Source organism: Meriones unguiculatus, chromosome 2 (assembly GCF_030254825.1).
Source record: "Meriones unguiculatus strain TT.TT164.6M chromosome 2, Bangor_MerUng_6.1, whole genome shotgun sequence".
NCBI lineage: Eukaryota > Metazoa > Chordata > Mammalia > Rodentia > Muridae > Meriones > Meriones unguiculatus.
The window spans coordinates 55,847,914-55,867,605 of NC_083350.1; positions in this window are offsets into that span (position 1 = coordinate 55,847,914).

Below are 19,692 nucleotides of genomic sequence, written 5' to 3' on the forward strand. Positions count from 1 at the left end.
TGCAGAGGACCCGGATTTCCAGCATCTGGGCTCTTAGAACCACACAGATTTGTACAGGTCTGCCCACACCACCAAGTAACAGTTCTGGAATACAACGTGCGCATGTACAGACATCCCTGTGCCACCACCTGCTAGTACTGGAACACCACATATGAACAGGCATGTCCACACCATGATGTGATGGTGCAGGACATGGAATATATGTGAACAGCTATGGCTGCATGATAGCAGCAATGGGGCATGGCTTTTGTGTGTACCCATACCCATGCCACCACAGGATCAGACTGTTCCCCCACGTGTGAACAGGAATGCTCATGCAGACACGGGATGGTTCTGGGATACGGCCTATGTGTGTATGTGGGCGTGCTTATGCTTCCACGGCAGTGTTGCTGGGGCATAGCATGCTTGTGAATAGGCATGCCCACCTCATGATGGGACGGTGCTGGGACACAGAACGTCTTTAAACAGACATGTCTCTATGGCACTGTGGCGTTACAGGGGCATGGAGCATGTGTGGGAGAAGGTGTGCCCACACTGCCACATGACAGGGCTGGGACAAGCATGCATGTACATAGGTATTCCTATGCCATGATGGAGCAGGGACACACCATACACGTGAAGACGTGTGCCTGAGCCGTCATGTTATGGAGCTGGTATCCTGCTGTGTATAAACAGCTGTGCCCATGCCGTCACATGACAGTGCTGGGATGCAGCATGCATGTGAATATGTATGCCCGCACTGCCACTTGACAGGGAAGGAACATGCCATACCTGTGAACAGGTTGGCTCAGGATGCAATATGATGGTGCTGGGACTTGAAACATGCGTGAACAGGCACGTTTGCATTACTATGTCGCAGCACGGTAGATGATAGGTTTGCCCGTGCCGCCTCATGACAGAACAGGGACATGGTGTATGTGTGAGCACATGGGACTGTGCCATCAGGCCATGGTTCTGGGAGACAGTACATGTATAAGTACATGTGCTTGTGCCACTACATCACTACACTGGGACATGGCTCATGTGTGAGCATGCGTGACCAAGCCACCACATCACGGTGCTGGGACACGGCTTACTTAAGAAGACCTACGCCCATGCTGCCACATGGTAGGGCTAGGACACTGCTTGTGCATAAACAGGCATGTACATTTGCTGCCACATGGTAGCTATGGGACAAGAAATGTGTTCTAAACAGGTGAATCCATGATGAAATGCAATGTGACACAGCAAGTGTGGAAACAGGCATGTCAAATCCAACACTTGATGGTGCCAGGAAATGGCATGTGGGCATACAGGCTTGCCCATACTACCACTTATGGTCCTGGGTTATGGTTTATATGTGAATGAGTATGCACGTGCCACCATGTAATGATGCTGGTATTTGCTCATTTGTGAACATGCATGTCCCAGCCACCATCTCTCTCTATGCTGGGACATAACCAGGCATGCCCACAGCATCACATGATAGTGCTGGGACATCTATGTGTGTGAACAGGTATGCTCACAGCATTAGTGGAGGGTACTGGCACATGGCATGCATACACGGCCATGGAACCATACTGCACATGTCACATGTATGTTCAGAAGCAGAGCAACTCAAGGGAAGCTGAGAGGCCAGTTTGAGTCAGTCAGCTTGGAGAGGAGTTTTGCCCCAGAAGAGCTGAGTTGAACCAGCCAACCAGAATTCAGAAAGAGCTAGAAAGGCTTGGGAATGGCTCTCATATCATCCCCTCATCTGAGGAAATAAAAGCTACATTTATACACAGGATAGCACTGGATATGGCATGTATATGAGCAGGTACGTACATGCCACTACATAACGGTGCGGGAACATGGCACAATTATGGACACTCATTCCTGAGCTGCCATGTCATAGTGCTGGGACACAGCTTGTGTGTGACCAGGTGTGCCCACACCACCATGTGACAGCACTGGGACACGGTACACATCTGAACAGGTGTGCCCAAATAACCATGTGACAGTGCTGGTGCATGGCATGTCTGATTAAAGTCATGCACAGGCCACCAAATGACAGGGTTGGGATAGGGCACCTGTGTGAAAGGATGGTCACTCCAGCACGTGCTAGCACTAGAACACAGCTTGCATGACTGTGAAGACATGTGACCCTGCTGACAGTGTGTGAGTGAGCAGATGAGCCCCTAGTGGGTGACACTGCAACCAGCATGCATGTGAATAGGTGTGCTCATGTCACCACAAAATTGATCCGGGATACCACACACCGAGAAAAGGTACATCCATGCCCCCACTGGATGGATCTGGGATACAACACACATGTAAAAATCATACCCGTGACATGGCATGCTTGTGAACGGGTGTTACCGTGCTCTCACATGACAGCAGTAGGACATGACATGTGTGGGAATACAGGTGTCCAAGCTGCCAAGAAAAAGCTCCAGGAAACCATATGTGTGTGAATACGAATGCCCACATTGCTAAGGGATGGCACTGGAACACAGCGTGTGTGTATATAAACATGACATACATGCAATCAAGGAAGTGAGCTGGGGCATAGCACATGCCTGAACAGAAATTTCGGTTTCACCATGTGACAGTGTTGGAATGAAACATAGGTGTAAACTGTTGTGTCTACAACATGTCATGATGGTGCTAGGACATGGAACACACGGGAACAGGTGTGTCCCTGTGGCAATGTGATGTTGCTAGGACGTGGCACTGGTGTGAACAGGTTTGCCAGTGCCACCATGCAAAAGCATGGGGACATGGCTTGTGTAGGAACCAGTGTGCCCTCACCACCACAGGACCGTGCCGGGAAACTGCATGCATATGACTAAGCATGCCCACATTGTCATGAGATTGCGCTGGGACATAGCATGCATTTGAACAGGCATGTTTCTCCGAGAAGGGCTTGCTCGGGGAAACAGCACGCATATGATCAGCATGCCTGTGTCACCCCTCCACAGTGCTGGGACATGCTGTGTGTCAATAGCCATGCCCAAGATGCCAAGTGATGGTTGTGGGATGTGGCAGTCATGTCACAAATGTGTTCACATGGACATGTGAAAGCACTGGGAACAGGCATGCCCACACCATCAAAGCAAGGCCGCTGGGACATGGCACATATGTGAACATGCATGCACAAGAATGGTTCAGGGACAGGGCACATATGTGAAAAGGTGTACCCAAATTGCCATGTGACTGTGCTTAAACACATCATGCATGCGAAGAGGCGTGCCCATGTGACCATGAGACAATGCTGGGACATGGCACATGTGCGAACAGGAGTTCCCATGTCATCCTATGACATCTGTGCCCAGAGGGAAACCACTGGCAGATGTTTCCAGGATTCATCTTATCAGGAAAGGCACAGCTACCTGTGCCCAGGGGTGCAGCTAATCGGGACACACGGGAGCTAGGTGTGGAGCTGATAATCAGGAATTGTGCGGATGCCTGTGACCAGAGGGACACCTGACAATCCAGAAAAATGGCAGACAGCTGTGCCCAGGGCTCTAGGTAACCAGGACAGTCGCAGAGAGACCCGTGCCCAGCTCTGCACCCGCCTGAGCTAGGCCAGCGGTGCACATGTTTAGGGGAGCAGAGCGGTGCGCTGGCAGGCGGAAGTACACAGGGTAACTTGCGGACTGCAACGACTGCAGGAATGGTGGCTTTACTAATGCGCTTCATGCAGATGAGCCGTGACAGCAGGGCTCACAGATTTACAGGAAAGCACAGACGAGTACCAGTGCAGAAGCACAGGCGTAAACAACGGTGTTCTAGTATAAGCGTGCCCATGCCTGTACTGGCGTAGCAGCACAGATGGATATCCAAGAACAGCAGGACACATGGATGTACCGTCACACTCCCACACACATGGACCGGAGCAGAAGGACACACGTGTATACTGCTCCAGGAGGAGAGAGGAATGTTCCCGTAACCCAGGGCTCAATCGTTACTAGACGGGAGCACACGGAAGGTTATCCCACGACGGACGGCAGTGCACCGGGATGTTCTTGGACGGTGGCGAAGATCGATGTGCTGCCACTGCAGCGCACACGAATATCCTGGAAGGGCGGTGCTCATGGTTGTGCTGGCAAAGCAGCACACGTGAATACACTACGGCATCGCCTACAGATGCCTTCAGACAGTTTGAAACACGCATGAACTCGTGCAGAAGTAGAGCACTGCGCGCCGACGTCCTGCCAGTACATGGCTGTGTGTGAAGAGCAGAGCGCGATGATGTCCTTGTAACGGTTGGTGTGGGGGTGTGCTTGCAGCATACCGTGCTTGGAAAGACATGTAGATGAGTGCAGCGCATATAGATGGAGCATTAAAGCAGAGCCCGAGGAAGCCTCGGTCCTGGGGTGCAAATGCGGCAGTCCAGGCTAATACACGATTACACGCAACACGGAGGTGTTCATACAGCAACACACAGGGAAGTACAGTGGTGCAGAATCATGCAGTGGTACAGGAGCGGGCAAGGATGAACCGTATGGATACAGCCCTGTCCATGGCTGCAGCAGAACGTGCACGCTTATCGCTTACACGCCGCCCTCGCTGGGGTCTTAGCGAAAGCTGACACACTACCACTGCAGCATAGACAGGTGTTCGTGTGTCAACACAACAGAACACACGGGGGTGCTTGCACACCGATGCACACGCCTGCGGTAGAACACCAGCGCACGCCCTGTAGAGTAGATCAGTGTCACAACACATGGATAATTGTGAGCAGCAGTTTACATGTGTGTACTAGTGCTGGAACACATATGGAAACATAGTTAAAGGCTTTCACCTGGACTCAACATTACAGGAGCGATGAAAGAGAGAGAGAGAGAGAGAGAGAGAGAGAGAGAGAGAGAGGAGAGACGGAGAGAAGAGAATCAAAAGAGAGAAAGAAGAGAGAGAAAGGAAAAAGGATAAATACAGAGGAACGAGGGCATACTATAAGATCTAGAGGGGCAAGAAGAGGGCAGAGAGGAAAAAGACAGGTGAAAGAATGAGACAGGAGAACGAGTAAAAAGAGAGAGGAAAGATTGAGGGGGAAAGAAAGAGGGGTATAGAATAGAGAGTAAGATAAGAGAAAGCAGAGAGATAGAGGAGACCAAAGAGAGAGGAGACAGAGATAGCAGTGAGAGATTGAGGATAGACATAATAGCTAAATGAGATGGTGTGAGGAGAGAAAAGACACAGACAGAAAGAAGAGAGAGATGAAAGTGTCAAAAGAGAAAAAAAGCAAGAGAAGAGATGAGTCAGAGAACACAATAGAGAGACAGACAGGAGAGAGAAATGAGACAGTGAGATAGAAGAGAGAGTAAATAGAGCAGAGAAAGAGGAAGGAATGAGAGGTGGGAGATAGGGAGAGAAAAGATAGATTATTTGATGGGGAAGAGAGGGGAAGAGATGGGAAAAAGGAGAGCAAGAGAATAGAGAAAACAGAGGAGAGAGGAGAGAGGGACAGAGAGTAGAGAGAGAAGACAGAGATAGGGGACAGATTGGAGATAAAGAATAAAGTGGACAGACAGAAGAGAGGAAAGTAAGAGGAAATATAGGAGAGAGTGATAAAGAGGAGACAGAGAGAGAGAGAGAGAGAGAGAGAGAGAGAGAGAGAGAGGAGAGAATAGGCAGAGAGGGGGGAAAGATCCACAGAGGAGAGTTAGGAAAGAGAGAAGGGAAGAGAGAGAGGAAAATGAGAGAAGAGAGAAAGAAAAGAGAGTAGAAAGAGATACTGAGAGATAGAAAAAGACAGAGATGAGATAGGAACAGGTACAAGAGAGGAGAGATGGGAATGAAAGAGACAGGAGAGAGATGAGACAGAGTATAGAGATAGAACAGAGGGAGAAAGGAGAAGAGAGGGACTGTGAGAGAGATGAGAGGGAGGAAATAGAGGAGAGAAAAAGCAGAGAGAAATAGAAGACAGGAGAGAGGGGGAAAAGGGAGGAGCCAGGAGAGAGATGAGAAAGAAGAGATACAGTGAGGGGAGTAAGAGGAGAGAGAGGAGAGAACAGTGAAAGAGGAGAGAGAGGGAATAGAGAGATGTGACAGAAAAGAGAGAGTGAGGAGAAATGCAACGGTCTTTTGATCATCACAGCCAGCAGAGTAATGATCTAAGGGAGGAAGAAGGGCAGTTTGCTTCAACTTAACTAAGTAACTGGTTTTGATTCAAACTTTTGGAGTCTGAAGTCTCTCTCTCCTCCTTCTCCCTGCTCTCCATCATGTCCCTCCCTTCCCTCCTTCTTCCTCTTTTTCTTTTCTTACTTTCTCTCTTTCACTTTGTCTCTTTCCTTACTCTCCCCTTCTCTCTACCACCTATGTTCTTCCTCTCATCTCTCTCCACCATCTTCTCTTATTCCTCTCTTTTTCTAGCCTCTTTTTCTCTCACTGCTCTCTATCATTTCTTCTTCATCTTCTCTCTGCTGTTGGTCTTCCTGCTCAGATGGGAAGGTGTCCAGGAAACCCACATTTCTGAAGCCTAAGAGTCACACAGCTCTGAGGCGGTACAGTGTCCCAAAGGAAGGGAAGCCTGAGATATGGGATCCCAGGAAGCACCCAGCTTTAGGAGGAGGCCTCCTCAGCAGAGGTGTTGCAGTTCCCAAGGAAGGGTTTCTCCAACCCTAGCTGAGCTGAGGAGATGAGGAGTCCCAGCCTCTTTCCTCTTTCCCTCCTTTTCTTCTGGGCTTCTTAGCTTCTTCTGATGAGAGAGTCACACCAGACAGCAAATCTCTTAAAAGAAATTTATTGGAGGGACAAATCAAGGAGTGGCTGCAGAGAACTGAGCAGACATAGCCTTTACATAGGATTTTTTTTTTTTTTTTTAAGGGGATGAAGCTTTCTAGGGCTGAGATTTCCAGAGTGAGGGTTGGTGGGATTTCAATTCCTGAGCTTTGGGGAGTTTAAGGATTGGTGGGTTTTTGTTCAACTAACATTAGCATAATCTAGGAGTGGTCCCTGACAGAGAGGTGTGGAGGAGGGACCTGTTAACTTATGCTTCAAGGGGTTTACGGAGAGTTGATTTCCAAGCTAAACAAAACACCTTTCCTTAACTAAACTATGAACTTATGCTAAGGAGTCAGATTTTTGGTTCTAGACCCTGGCTGACAGTGCCTGGGGGAGGGGGGGGGAGTTGTTAGTTTATTCATTGTTGCCACAGAGAGGGTGATGGAGTTCACAGACTAACTCCCAGTTAGACAAGCCTCCCTCCCCCTAAGTTTCCGTCAGCAGTAGCTATAACTGAGGCCTCAGGTGCTGCTGCTTTCTTTATGGCTTCAGCTTCTCACTTTCTCCTGGTATCTGATCTCAGGACCTGGGGCTGTGGAGAGCTCAGACCGTCTGGAGTCCTGAGGTGTTGCCTCCTGGAGGTAAAGAGAGACCAGCAGCACAGCCTGAAGATCCGAGCACCTCTCTCAATGACCAAAGTGGTGGCTCCCAGGGGAGCTGAAGAGCTGAAGAGAAGGCAACCAGGGGGAGCGCAGAGGCAAAACTTGAATCAGCCTGGCCTGGCTGCTGAAGCCTTGCAGGCAGGAGCCTGAACACTTTCCTACAAAGTACACAAAATCTTCAAAATGCAGAAAGTTAACAAAGGGAGTCTGCGGCAGGGGAGGCTTTTCCTGCCCCTAGAATCAGCATGAATAGCCAACATCCACTCCTTCCCTCACATCTGTCTTTCTTTACTATTTCCCTACTCTCTTCCTGTCTCTCTTCTTTCTTCCCCTTTTCACACTCTCCTCTCCTTTCTCTGCTCTTCCCCCTCAACATTCTCTCATCACTGAAACTTTTTGCCTCTCTTTTTTTCTCCTCTCTATGTCCCCCTCCCATCTCTTTCTTCTTTTCCCCTCCTTCTCTCCACTCTTTCATCACTCCCTCCATTATCTCTCTCTTCTCTCTCACCCACCCCTTCTCCCACTTTTGGGTTTCTCTCCTTGACCTCTCATTTTCTGTTCACTCTCTCCCTCTCTACCTCTCTCCTTTCTCTCTGCTCCTGTCTCTCTTCCTTATCTCTTTTCCCTTCTTTTCATTCTTACCCCTCCCTTTTTAAAAGTCTTTTCTGTTCTCTTTGTCTCTTTCTCCCCTCATCCAGCTCTCTCTCTATCTCCTCTTATCGTTCCTCATTCTTTTTCACATTTTATTGCTCTCTCTCCATTGTCTCTCACTCTCTCCTCTCTTTCCTTCATTTATCTCCCCTCTTTCTTACTCTATCTCTCTTTCCTCTCTCCTCTTTCTCTCACTCTGTATCTTCACTTTCTCATGCATCTCTCTTCTCTCTTACTGCCCTTTTCCCCGTCCCACTCTCCCTTGTTGACCTCTCCCTCTTTCTCCATTCTATCATATTTCTCTCTCCTTTAATTATCATCTCTTTCTTTCTGCTATCTCTCCTCTCATTCTCCTTTTTCTTTCTCTACCTCATTTCTATTTTCTCTACTAATTCTTTTCTCTCTGTCTCTTCTTCCACAGTATCTTTCCACTCTTTCTCCTTTCTTCCTTTCTCTTATACACAATCCTTTTTATCTCCCCTCTCCCTCTCTCTACTTCATCTCTCTCTGCTCCTTTTTCTCTCTCCCTACTCTCTATAGCCTCTCTATATACCCTTTCTCTTACCCTCACTTTCTTCTCTCTTCTGTCTTTCTTCTCAGCCTTCATCATTTCCCAGCTCTTGTTTTAGCTATCTCCTGTTTCTCACTCCCCTCTTTTCTCTTTTCTTTCTTTCTCTTCCTTTCTTTTCCCTTTTCTCTTTGCCATCTCTCCTCATTCTTACTCTCTCTCCTCTATCTTTCCTCTTCTCTACTCTCTCCTCCCAATATCCTCTCTCACCTTTTATTCATCTCTCTAATCTCTCCTTTTGCCCCTCTCTTTCTCTCCCAAATCTCTTCATCTCTGTCTTCTCTAACCTCCCTTTCTCTGATGTGTCTCTCTCCTTCTCATACCCCTTTCCTCTCTCTCCCTCACTCCATTCTGCCCTCATTCTTCTCTGCCCTCTTCCCTCTCCCTCCTCTTTCCACTCTCTGATCTATCTATGTCTGACTCCACTCTCTCCTCTCTTTTTCTTATTTCTCTCTTCTCTCTCTTTTCTGTCTCTTCACTCTCTTTATCCTCTTTTTTCTAGCTCCTCTCTCTTATCTCTCATATTTCCCCTCTTCTTTCTTATTCCTCTCTCTCCTCTCTTTTCTGTCTATTCTCCTTATTCTTACTCTCTCCTCTATCTCCTCTCTTTCCCCTCTAATTCTCTCCATCTCTTTCCCCTTTCTCACTTCACTTCTAGCTTACTTGCCAGAATTTGTTTTTAATTCTCTCTCTCTTTCCCACTCTATTATTTTTTTCATTCCCTCCATTCCTCTCATTTCTCTGTTCTCTCTTTCCTTCCAGTACTCTCTCTCCCTTCTCTCTCTCCTCTCAAACTCTTTTTCTTTTCCCTTTTATCTCTCTCTTTCTCTTGTCTTTCTCACTTTTGCATGCCTTTCTCTCTCCTCTCCCCTCTTCTTTTTTTTCTCTCCAAACTCTCACTCTGCTCTTGTTTTCTCTCTCCAAACCCTCACTCTGCTCTTTCTTCTTCATTTTCTTCTCTCACACTTTCCTCTCTTTAGCTTCCTTCTCTCTTTAAACTATCACCACTCTCTTTCTCTTTCTGTGGACATTGACCTCAAATAATGTTGAATTAAAGACTGATGTCTGAAGTTTTCCTATGACCCCCTAGTTGCATGCAATTGTAATCACACAAAGGATAAGGCATATACAATAACATATCAAGTGAAAACATTTACAAAATTATGTCTTTATGTGACTTTTTAGGAGATATTTAATATGGAAGTCACAGCTCACAAAGTGACACTTCTATCTTTGCCTGAAGGGGCTACCTGAGCTTCAGAAGGGCAGTCAACATAAGGGACCTAGCATCAAAGTACTAGACATAGAAAATATGAGTCAGGAGGCATTATGAGGTTGGTTGAGGGTGACTCTGAGATACAACACCCTTCCAGGGTCAACAATTCTCTGAAACAGAGAAAACAAAGAAAATTGAAATACAGATTAGGAAAGCACAAAGCTCTGTAAATCTAGAAGTATTCTGAGCCAAAAGAAATGAGAACATTTCTTTTAAGCATGACCAATGAAAATATAACTTCTCTAACACAAAGCCAACCCTTTTTCTCAGGATAAGGGACTCTTGGAGGTTGTATCTAGCTTCTGAAGCTTCAGGTTCCTTGGAGACATGCTGGATCAAACCTGGAGACACAGATGACTTTCAGGGTTCTGTGAGTACCCTGAAGTCTATGCCCACCATGAAGGGAACAGACAGCATCAGGAACACAAAGCATGAAGGCTTTCCATGGCTACATGTCTCTGCCACAGAGAGGACCTTTGGCTACTCAGATTATTCTCAAGGGTGGCTGACATAGAAAATGAGTTTACTCAAATTCCTGTCGAACAACATAGTTTTGTGACTGCTTCCCATCATAGGACAACACACCGTGGAAGTTACAGACTCCACGAGCCATCTGCCTATCACCATGAGCCATTTGACAACCACAACCCACAACCCCGCGAAGTTTGAAAGATCACCTAAAACAGTGCCTCTCTCAGTCTATCTGCATAAAGAGGAACCCAAAGTCAACATTGAAGAGAACTCTTTGGCCTTAAAAAGCTCAGAGTGACCAGGGTCAATATCCTGCTGGACCGATAACAATTCACATCGACCTCCAGCACACATTACTGCCTGAATGGTCTCTATAAAATATGTGGTCACATATCTTTCACACATGAATACATGTACCCACACATGTATGCCATTAAATATTAAGATATGCTACTGGAAAGAGAGATGAGCCTTGATTTTGACATCACATAGTGCCATCAGGACCAATCTCAACCTACCAACCTGATGCTAATGAATGCAAATCTGGAAAGGGATGAGCATTATCTGCTGCCAAAAGTCAGCTCCTACACACCCACATCCTTTCACATGGCTATGACATACAATCCCCATGCTCCCCATGTGAAGTCTCCACTCCAAACCCCAAAGCATAGCACATATTTCCAGGATATACACCCATTGTAGTTTGTGAACACACGTATGTTCCTGAATACACATTCATAACACCTCCTACCAGCTGCTGACTTTCAGAGAGGGAGAGAGAGAGAGAGAGAGAAAGCCACTTAGCTTGAATATTCACCTGCCACGGCTACAAGTCGGCACACACAAATCAAACGTGCCTGTTATAAGCATGTATAACATGTTGTCTATGTGCACAATAGAAGCATGATAGACACAGACTACAAACCCACCAGGTACCTGAAAACTCTCTCACGTCCCGCCCTGAGCAAAACCCAGCCGAGCATTAACCCACAGTGGCAGCAACAGCAGCAGCTGCTGCCTTTACAGCCAAGCCAAGCCCAGTGGTATCCTCAGTGAAATTTTCTGGGCTATTAACTGTGGGAAATGTCGAGGTGAGCCTTTTGGAGGCCCATAGGGAATGGCGGGCGAAGCGTCAGCAACCCCTACGACTGCTGGAAAGATCCTGATCCACTACACACAGTGTCGATCCACTAGGGACTCCCAGCACGCTAGTGAAGTCTCAAAATGGATCTGAGGCTAGGGCGGTGATTGCTTCCCCCTTCTTTATTGGAAGTCTCCTAAGGCGACCTAGCCCCCCCATCTCACACATTTCCCACATAGTCGCGCCAACCAGACTGATTATTACTGCTGCTTGAGGCCAGCATGGGGTGGGCTCTTTTGCCTTTCAGTCATTTAAAGGCCGTTACACTGGATAATAAAGTTAGATCTGCACCTTTGAGTTTGATCTCTGGAGTCTGATGTCCCGGAATTCTGTGTGGGCTCCACCGTTACTCACACTCCCTTCCCCCTGTTGCTGACACCCACAATTAACTGTTATCCTCATCTTATAGATGGTAGAAGCAGATGCAAAGACGTTAAATAACTTGCCTAATCAGACAATAAATGTCGGAGGTGGCATCTCGTCACGATGGCCATAGGTCCTCGGCGTCTGTGCCACTCTCGGTTACGGTACTCGGCTTTCCTTGGAGCGTGATTCTCTACAACAGCAGCGGCACAGGCATGTGTCAGGCAGCCTGCTGTCTCCGCACCAGAGCAAGCAGGGACAGCACCAGCTTCTGGCTAAAGCAGCCTACAGACTTTCACTCACCCCGTCACCCTGCCCCTACACGAAGGAGTCTGGTTCGCTCCTGTGCACATGGCAAAGGGACAGCCCTTAGCATAATTTCACCTTTTCTGCATGGCCTGAGGAGCTTAGGTGGGCAGGGTCCTGCCTTTTCTCAATGGTATCACCCTCTGTCTGATGGAAGAACTTAAGGCGGAAGGTTGTTCCCATCTTCCGTACACCGACCGGATCCCTAAATCAGACCTTCAAGCCCGCAGTAAACACCAGCCCCAGCCCTCTGCTAGCTAGCACGGGAGCCAAAAGCAAGAGATCCCGTCAATTCCGTGCTGTGCAGCATCTGGCTACCATTCCAACCTACTGTTGAGTATGATGCTCCAACAAAACCATTTTTTTTTTTTAATCTGAAAGTTTTCTTTTCTAGGACATTCTGGTTTCCCAAAGGTTTCTTTACTTCATTTTTGTGTAAGTGTTCGTGCCTCGACTGTGCACCACACAATCATAGAGGTGCCCTCAGAGGACAGTGGAGAATCACAGACCTTTAATTCACATCCCAGGCAGTAGTTTTGTGCCACTAGCTGTAGGTGGTGGGAGCCAAACCCGGGTCCTCTAAAAGCAGCAAGCGCTCTTGACAATGAACTCATCTCTCCTACCCCTATAAACACATCTTGTCTCTTGGCAACTATCCCTCATAGTCATATCTATATCCTGTTTGACTTTCACAGCTGACTTGTGTTTCTCCAAACCATTTATAATCAATAGGCAGGTCTGGAGAGACAGCTTAGCACCTCTACTGAACAGAGAAAATGCTGTTCTTCCAGAGGAGATTCTGAGTTTGACTTCCGGAACACATATTCCCCTTATCCCAGGTCCCTGCCCCGAGCAGTCTCTTCTGATGATGATAATGAGAGACCAAAAGATTAAAAATCAGCAGTTATTATTAAAGTTTAAGGCCTGAACTAAGACTAGCTGGGTGGAGAAATCCAGGAATTCCCTGAGGGGAAGAACCACCTTACGTCATTCTTTCCCCACCCACTAGAGATATAGTTGCCAGGAAACTGGCCTATCCTCCTAGGGAGGAACACCAGATCATTAATGGTCTGGGGGCCTTCCTATAGCCAATCAATTCAAAATGTAGCATTTTGACCAATAGATGCTTGCCAGGCAGGAATTACTTCTGCCTTGTGCATGCTGGGAGGGACCAGAATCTTTAAATCCCCCAACTAACCTGAGCACAGGGCCCTCGGCTCTCACCACGGTGAGGGTTGTGGGCCCAAGCTGCAGCTTGTAATGATTTATAATAAAAAGAACCTCATGTATTTATAGCAGAGTCTAGTTATTCCTGGTGTTTTGGGGTTTGTGAACTGGGCAGAACAAGAATTCTAATAAGAATTTGTTAGGAGAAGGAAGACTCTGAGGATGACCCAAATCCTGATGAGGTTGCAGAGCTGGAGGATTCTGAGAGATATCCTCTGATTCAGGCTATGAGTTTTAAAAAACTTGAGCCTTGGCAAAAAGAAATTAAGAAGTTGGAATGGGGCTTGGAGGAAATGAACAGAAAAACTGGAGAATTAATGATTAGGGAAAATGAGGCTCAGTCCACCACTCCAACTCCCTCATTGATTGCAGGCTTGGATCCTCCTCCTAGCTCAAAACACGAGTGAGCCTTTTCTTTTGTCCACTGCATGAGCAACTGTCTCCCCTTTACAATCTTCTTTACAAGAAGCTAGGCAGAATGGAGAAGATATCACTGAGTTTTATGGTTTTCCAGTGCTAGAGCAGCCTGAGGGACAGGGTAATGTGGTGAGAGTCTATACACATATACCTTTTAAACAATTAAAAGAATTGAAAGCTGCATGTGCTCAGTATTGTTCTACAACACCTTTTACTCAAGTTCTGTTAGAGTCCTTGTCTACTGAGGTCCTGTGCCCAGGGGACTGGAAGCAATTTGCAAGAAAATGTTGAACAGGAGATCTTTTGTTATGGAAGTTAGAATTTTCTGAGCAGTGTCAAGCTAGAGCTAAAATCATTCAAGCTAGAAGAAAGAAAAGGCAGCTTCTCAGTTTTTCCAGTAAGAAAGCTAATGGTTAATTCTGCTACAAAGTTTCTATGGTCATAAAAATCAGATTCAACAAATAGCAAGGTATTTTCTCTGTCTGAGTTAAAGGTATATGTTTACCATATTCAATATGTCTTGGTTCTAGATTATTGGTCATTCGGTATGTTTAAAATCTGTAACAAAGTTAATTTATTTAAAACCTAGGGTTGGAACCATTCTGAACAACAAATGGTTACTTATATCCCAGAATTTGAAAAACTAAAATATGTTCATGTAACAATTAATACTTTTGCAGGATTTATCATGGCAACTCCCTTAACAGGAGAACCCACCAAACATGTTATAAGTCATTGCTTTGCTATGTTTTGCTACAGTTGGTGTTCCTTTGTTATAAAGACTAATAATGGTACTACATATATTAGTCAAGCTTTTCAAGTTATAAAACAGGTATTCCATATAATCCTCAAGGCCAAGAAATTATGGAGCCTGCCCAGGGATCTCTTAACCAATTGCAAAAAATAAAAAAGGGGGAGTCATATCTCCAAATTTTAATCATGCTCTCTTTATTTTAAAATTTTTGAATGTGGATCTACAAGGCCATTCCGCGGCTGATTGATTGTGGCATTCTAATACCAAAGATAATTATGCCCAAGTAAAATGGGAAGATCCAATTACTGGAATATGGCAGGGCCCCATCCCCGTATTAAAATGGGGAAGAGGATATGTTTGTGTTTATCCGAAGGATGCAGAAGGAGCCAGATGGATCCCAGAAAGGCTGGTGGAAGCAGGATGTTCCAGCTGCAGACAATTGTGAATTCTGTCCTGACAGTGAATGGAGAGCTGTATTGGACTTAGGCTCCTGATTCAACTTTGTTTCATTCTGCTCACAGGAGAAGATATTGTGAAGATTAACCTTTTAGATTAACTGGTTAGTCACATTGTATCTGATTAGTCTGATAATCAGAATTCTCAACAAAATCGAGAAGAATGGGAAATGACTGACTATGGGACTTCGGTTTGATTCAGACCAAAACAAGCTTGCTTCAGAAACTCCTGGGAGGCCTTGTAACAGCCTATGTATATTTTCCTTATGTGTTGTTGTTTGGAAATGTTAACAAGATTCAGACTTTAATGTTGCCATTAATGTAAACTAACAAACTGTATTCCTAAGGTTTGAAATGTACAGCAAGTTCTGGTTGTTAGATAGCCTTCTCTTATGGTTCCTGTGAATGTTTCTCAGGCTTGGTATTCTGATAAGGGATTATGAGTGCTAGAAGCAGACCTAAATCAATGGTTGGACTATTAATTATTGCAGGTTTTATGGTCCTCATGGTCATCTTTTTATGTCACTTTTATAGGACTTATTACTTATTATAAGTAATTATTATTATATTACTTATTAATATAAGCTTATTACTCTTAGGAGCATACCTCCTACAAGGGATAAGTAAAACCTTATTAAGGCCTTCTAGAATGTTAAAGCTTATCTGCACAAGATTAAACCCCACTGTCTGTCCCAGCAGAGATTGTAGCCAAGGACGAGTAAGATTTCTCTGAGGTTATTCAACCTAAGACAGGGCATGAATGGTGGAATTCATGTAGCAATGATGGGAAAGAATATATTTTACAAGAGAGACAACCTAAGACAGGCACAATATTCTGCTCCATTGCTCTTAAGTTATGGTCAAATTTTTTTTTTTTTTTTTTGTTTAAAGGGAGATCTGTGGAGAGCTGCTTATTAAGCTGCATTTTTATGTTTTCACCATGGCCTTTACATTGACAAAGAAAGGAGGAAGTTTTACCAAATTCCTTAAAAGCTTGTTCCAAAATCCTTAAAAGCTTGTCTGTGTGACCTTGGACCATAACTGCTTAAGGGAATTAGTTTTAGAATAGAACTTTATCCACTATAGGGAGGTAGTTTTTGAAATGGAAGTTGGGCGTTTCCATGAACCTTTTCTTTTGAATTGATGTGACTTGTCTTTGCTTTACCTATAAAAAAATGCACCCTGGAATAAACCCACGCTGCTGCTGCTTTAGTCATACTGACAGCCCTCTCAAGCCGTCCAGTGTATAGTGTGTTTTGTTTTAATTATTTTAAATCCTCACTTCCCACTCAGGTACTGTTTGACTCTGCCAACAGGCTCACCAGTTGAGATGACTCACCAGTTGAGAGCACTGTCTGCTCTTCTAGAGAACTGGGGTTTCAATTCCCAGCACCCATGTGGGGGCTCAAAATCAGCAGGACCCCAGTCTCAAGAGATCTCCTCACCCCTGGGAGTGCTACACACAAGTGGTACACAGACCTCCAAGCAGACCAAACTCACATGAAGTCAGACAGCCTACATATAATAACTTAGTAAACTTTTTTTTAAAAAGTCGCTCTTTTGACCTGATGTATGTATCCCAATGGCATACACAGAAACCAGCACATGAAAACACATGTACTTATTTAAATGGAAAACTGGTATTCCATATTGGAAGTAGCACCAAGATTCCTTTTCTATACAACTAAGCCAAGATAATTACATTTCAGTATGCACTGTGGAACCTTTAATAATTTATAGTCAAACTAATCACTCTTCCTGAAGCATCTTGGACTTCTGCCAGTCTGGTCCACATAGTCTCTCCTTCTGGTCTGGCTCCTTCCTGTTCCCCTGTGGCCATTCATCAAGGTTCTGGGTGCTCCAGAACTGCCAGAGAGCACACAGTACATGATGCATTCTTTTAAAACCACCAGCAGCATCTGTTGTACAGTTCTTTGACCTCCCAACTTGTAACCCACAATACCTGGCTTCAGCTGAGATTGCAGGATCTGGAGAAAAGGGTCCACCGGGTTCCTGCCTCAGTTTAGCTGGCTGTCCCAGCATGTGACAGCTCACCTTCCGACTCCCAGAGCCACCTTGTTAATTTGAGACCCACCACCTTCCAGTGAGCCCTGCATCACTGCAATCCCGCCCTTTCCCCAGGTGTTACCCTGACCTTTTCAGTTAGGATCTCTACTCTAGGTTTGGGACTGCACGTCGGCCAAAAGGTATGAAGATCCAGGCCTTCCTGACCTGGAACAGTCCTTGAAGTGGGACTGGGACTCCAGACCTCTAATCTCCATTGACCTCTTGTGCTGTAAGCAGTGGGTCCAGTGGTTGTTCTTGCTTCCAGCTGGTCCTTCCTTGTCATGGCCCTGAAGGCACTCAGGCCCACAGGAGTCATCTGAAGGCTTGGGCCCTGGAGCAGGCAAGAGAGGGGAGGCAGAGACACCACTCATGCAAACGCACAGACACTGGAGAGCAAACCTTTTTATATTTTGAGTGGTGTGCTTTAGTACTCGTGAGGCCCATCTTGCTGTGTCTTTGCTGGACTTGAGCTCACTATAAAGCTCAAGTTAGTCTTGAACTCTTGATCCCCCTGCCTCTGTCTCCCAAGTCTTGGCAGGGTAGGCTTGTCCCAACCACACCTAGACAATGAATGGATATTTTGTGGTATTTTGCACTTGTATTCATAAGAGATAGTGGTTTGTTGTTTCTGTTCTTTGCCTGTTTTGTGTTAGTGGTAGTTTTATAAATGCGGTGCAGTTTTTCTTTTAACCCAGCTACCATCCAAATAATTGAGCCTGTACTATTTTACTATGGAACATAATATAAAATAACCATGTATGCTAATCTGGCTTTTTCCCAGTGTAATTCCCCAAGATACTTGGTTTCATGGCTTTCGCTCCTCGAGCTGCTCTCTCCTGATGTCACCTGGCTCTCTCCTCATGGCTCAATCCCTACTTCCTTTTTCTCTCTCTTCTTCCCTTGGCTGGCAGGAAGTCCAGCCCTATTTTCTCCCCTGCTCAGTCACTGGTGATCAAGCTTGTTTCGCTCGTTTTTTAAGCTATTTTATTTGGGGTATTTATGCCTCTGTCTCCCTCCCACCAGATAAAGAGAGAGAAGGTCAGTGTGGAGCGGGGGCGAAGACACCTTTACTTCTCCCAGCTGTTTAGGGTCAATAGGTTCTTTTGGAGCTATACCAATCTCTGTCAAGCCGCTGCATTGAAGTGTTTCTCTCTGTCTGTCTCCTCCAAGCCCTGTTCTCTCCCAAGCCGCCACACTGACTGTCCGTCTCTGGCCTCTCCAAACTGCCACAGTTTCTCTTTCTGGAATCTTGTATTTCTATCTTTTAGAGTCCTAGACTGCGCCTCTCTCTGTGCTTCACAAGGCAGGCCATTAACAGCTGGCAAAGACCATGCCCCACAATAGACAGTTATCAGCTGTGGACAAACCAAAGCCCAAACTAAAATCCCATACTTGAGATTAAAACAAAAACTTAGTTACATAACATAACTGAGTTGCTTTTATTTTTAAATTTTAATTTTATTTATATATTTATTACAATTTATTTACTTTGTATCTCTGCTGCAGCCCCCTTCCTTGTCTCCTCCCAGTCCTACCCACCCTCCTTTTTCTCCCCCTATGCCCTTTCCCTAGTCCCTTGACAGGGGAGGACCTCCTCCCTTTCTATCTGACCCTAGTTTATCAGTTCTCATCAAGGCTGGCTGCATCATCTTCCTCTGTGGACTAACAAGGCTGCACCCCCTAGGGAGAGGTGATCAGAGAGCCTGTCACTGAGTTAATGCCAGAGATAGCCCCTGTTCCCCTTACTAGGTAACCCACTTGGAAACTGAGCGGCCAATGGGGTTCCTTTTAACAGCTGTTCTAGGTCCTCTCCATGCATGGTCCTTAATTGGAGTATCGGTCTCTGCAGGATGCCCTGGGCCCAGGTATTTTGGCTCTGTTGTTCTCCTTTTGGAGTTCCTGTCCACTCAAGGTCTTTCTATCTCCCTCTTCTTCCAGCTGAGTTTTCAAAGAAATCAAAACTTCTATTATACAAGCTGCTTTATTGACATATCAATAAAACCATTAGGGAGCCAAATTTAGACAGCAGATTCTCAGAACGAGGATTGCAACCAGATATGGGGAGCCTAGAAAACAGCGTTTGAATTTTTGTACCGTGCATAATAACATTATGCCTACGGTTTTAGACATGTGGGCAATGCTGTCTTCAAAGAATGGGTGCGCAGGGATTCTGCCAGCTTCTGTACCCTGAAGTGACTGCAGGGATTGGGGGGCATGGGCCGTAGAAGAGTGGTAGTGCTGTTGATTTCCACATATGATGCCCTAAGGTCAACTCCTGAGACTGCCAAACTGAAAACTAGGGAATTTTATACAATTTCTTCCCTAAATATTTGAAGGAATTCACCATTCTTCTTATACACAGTATGTGTGGTGAGGCATGGCAGTACACACCCATAATCCCAGTGCTCAGTATACAGACACAGAGGGATGTCTGTAAGTTTTAGATCAGCCTATTTACCTGAAGAGTCTGAGGCCAGCCAGAACTATTTAGTGAGAAAACAAACAAACAAACAAACAAACAAACGTGGGACCAGGTAATTGGCTCAGTATATATAGGTGCCTGCCACTCAGCCTGATAATCTGAGTTCAATTCCCAGGTCCCACATAGTGGAAGCGGATAACTTACTCCCAATAGTTATCTTCT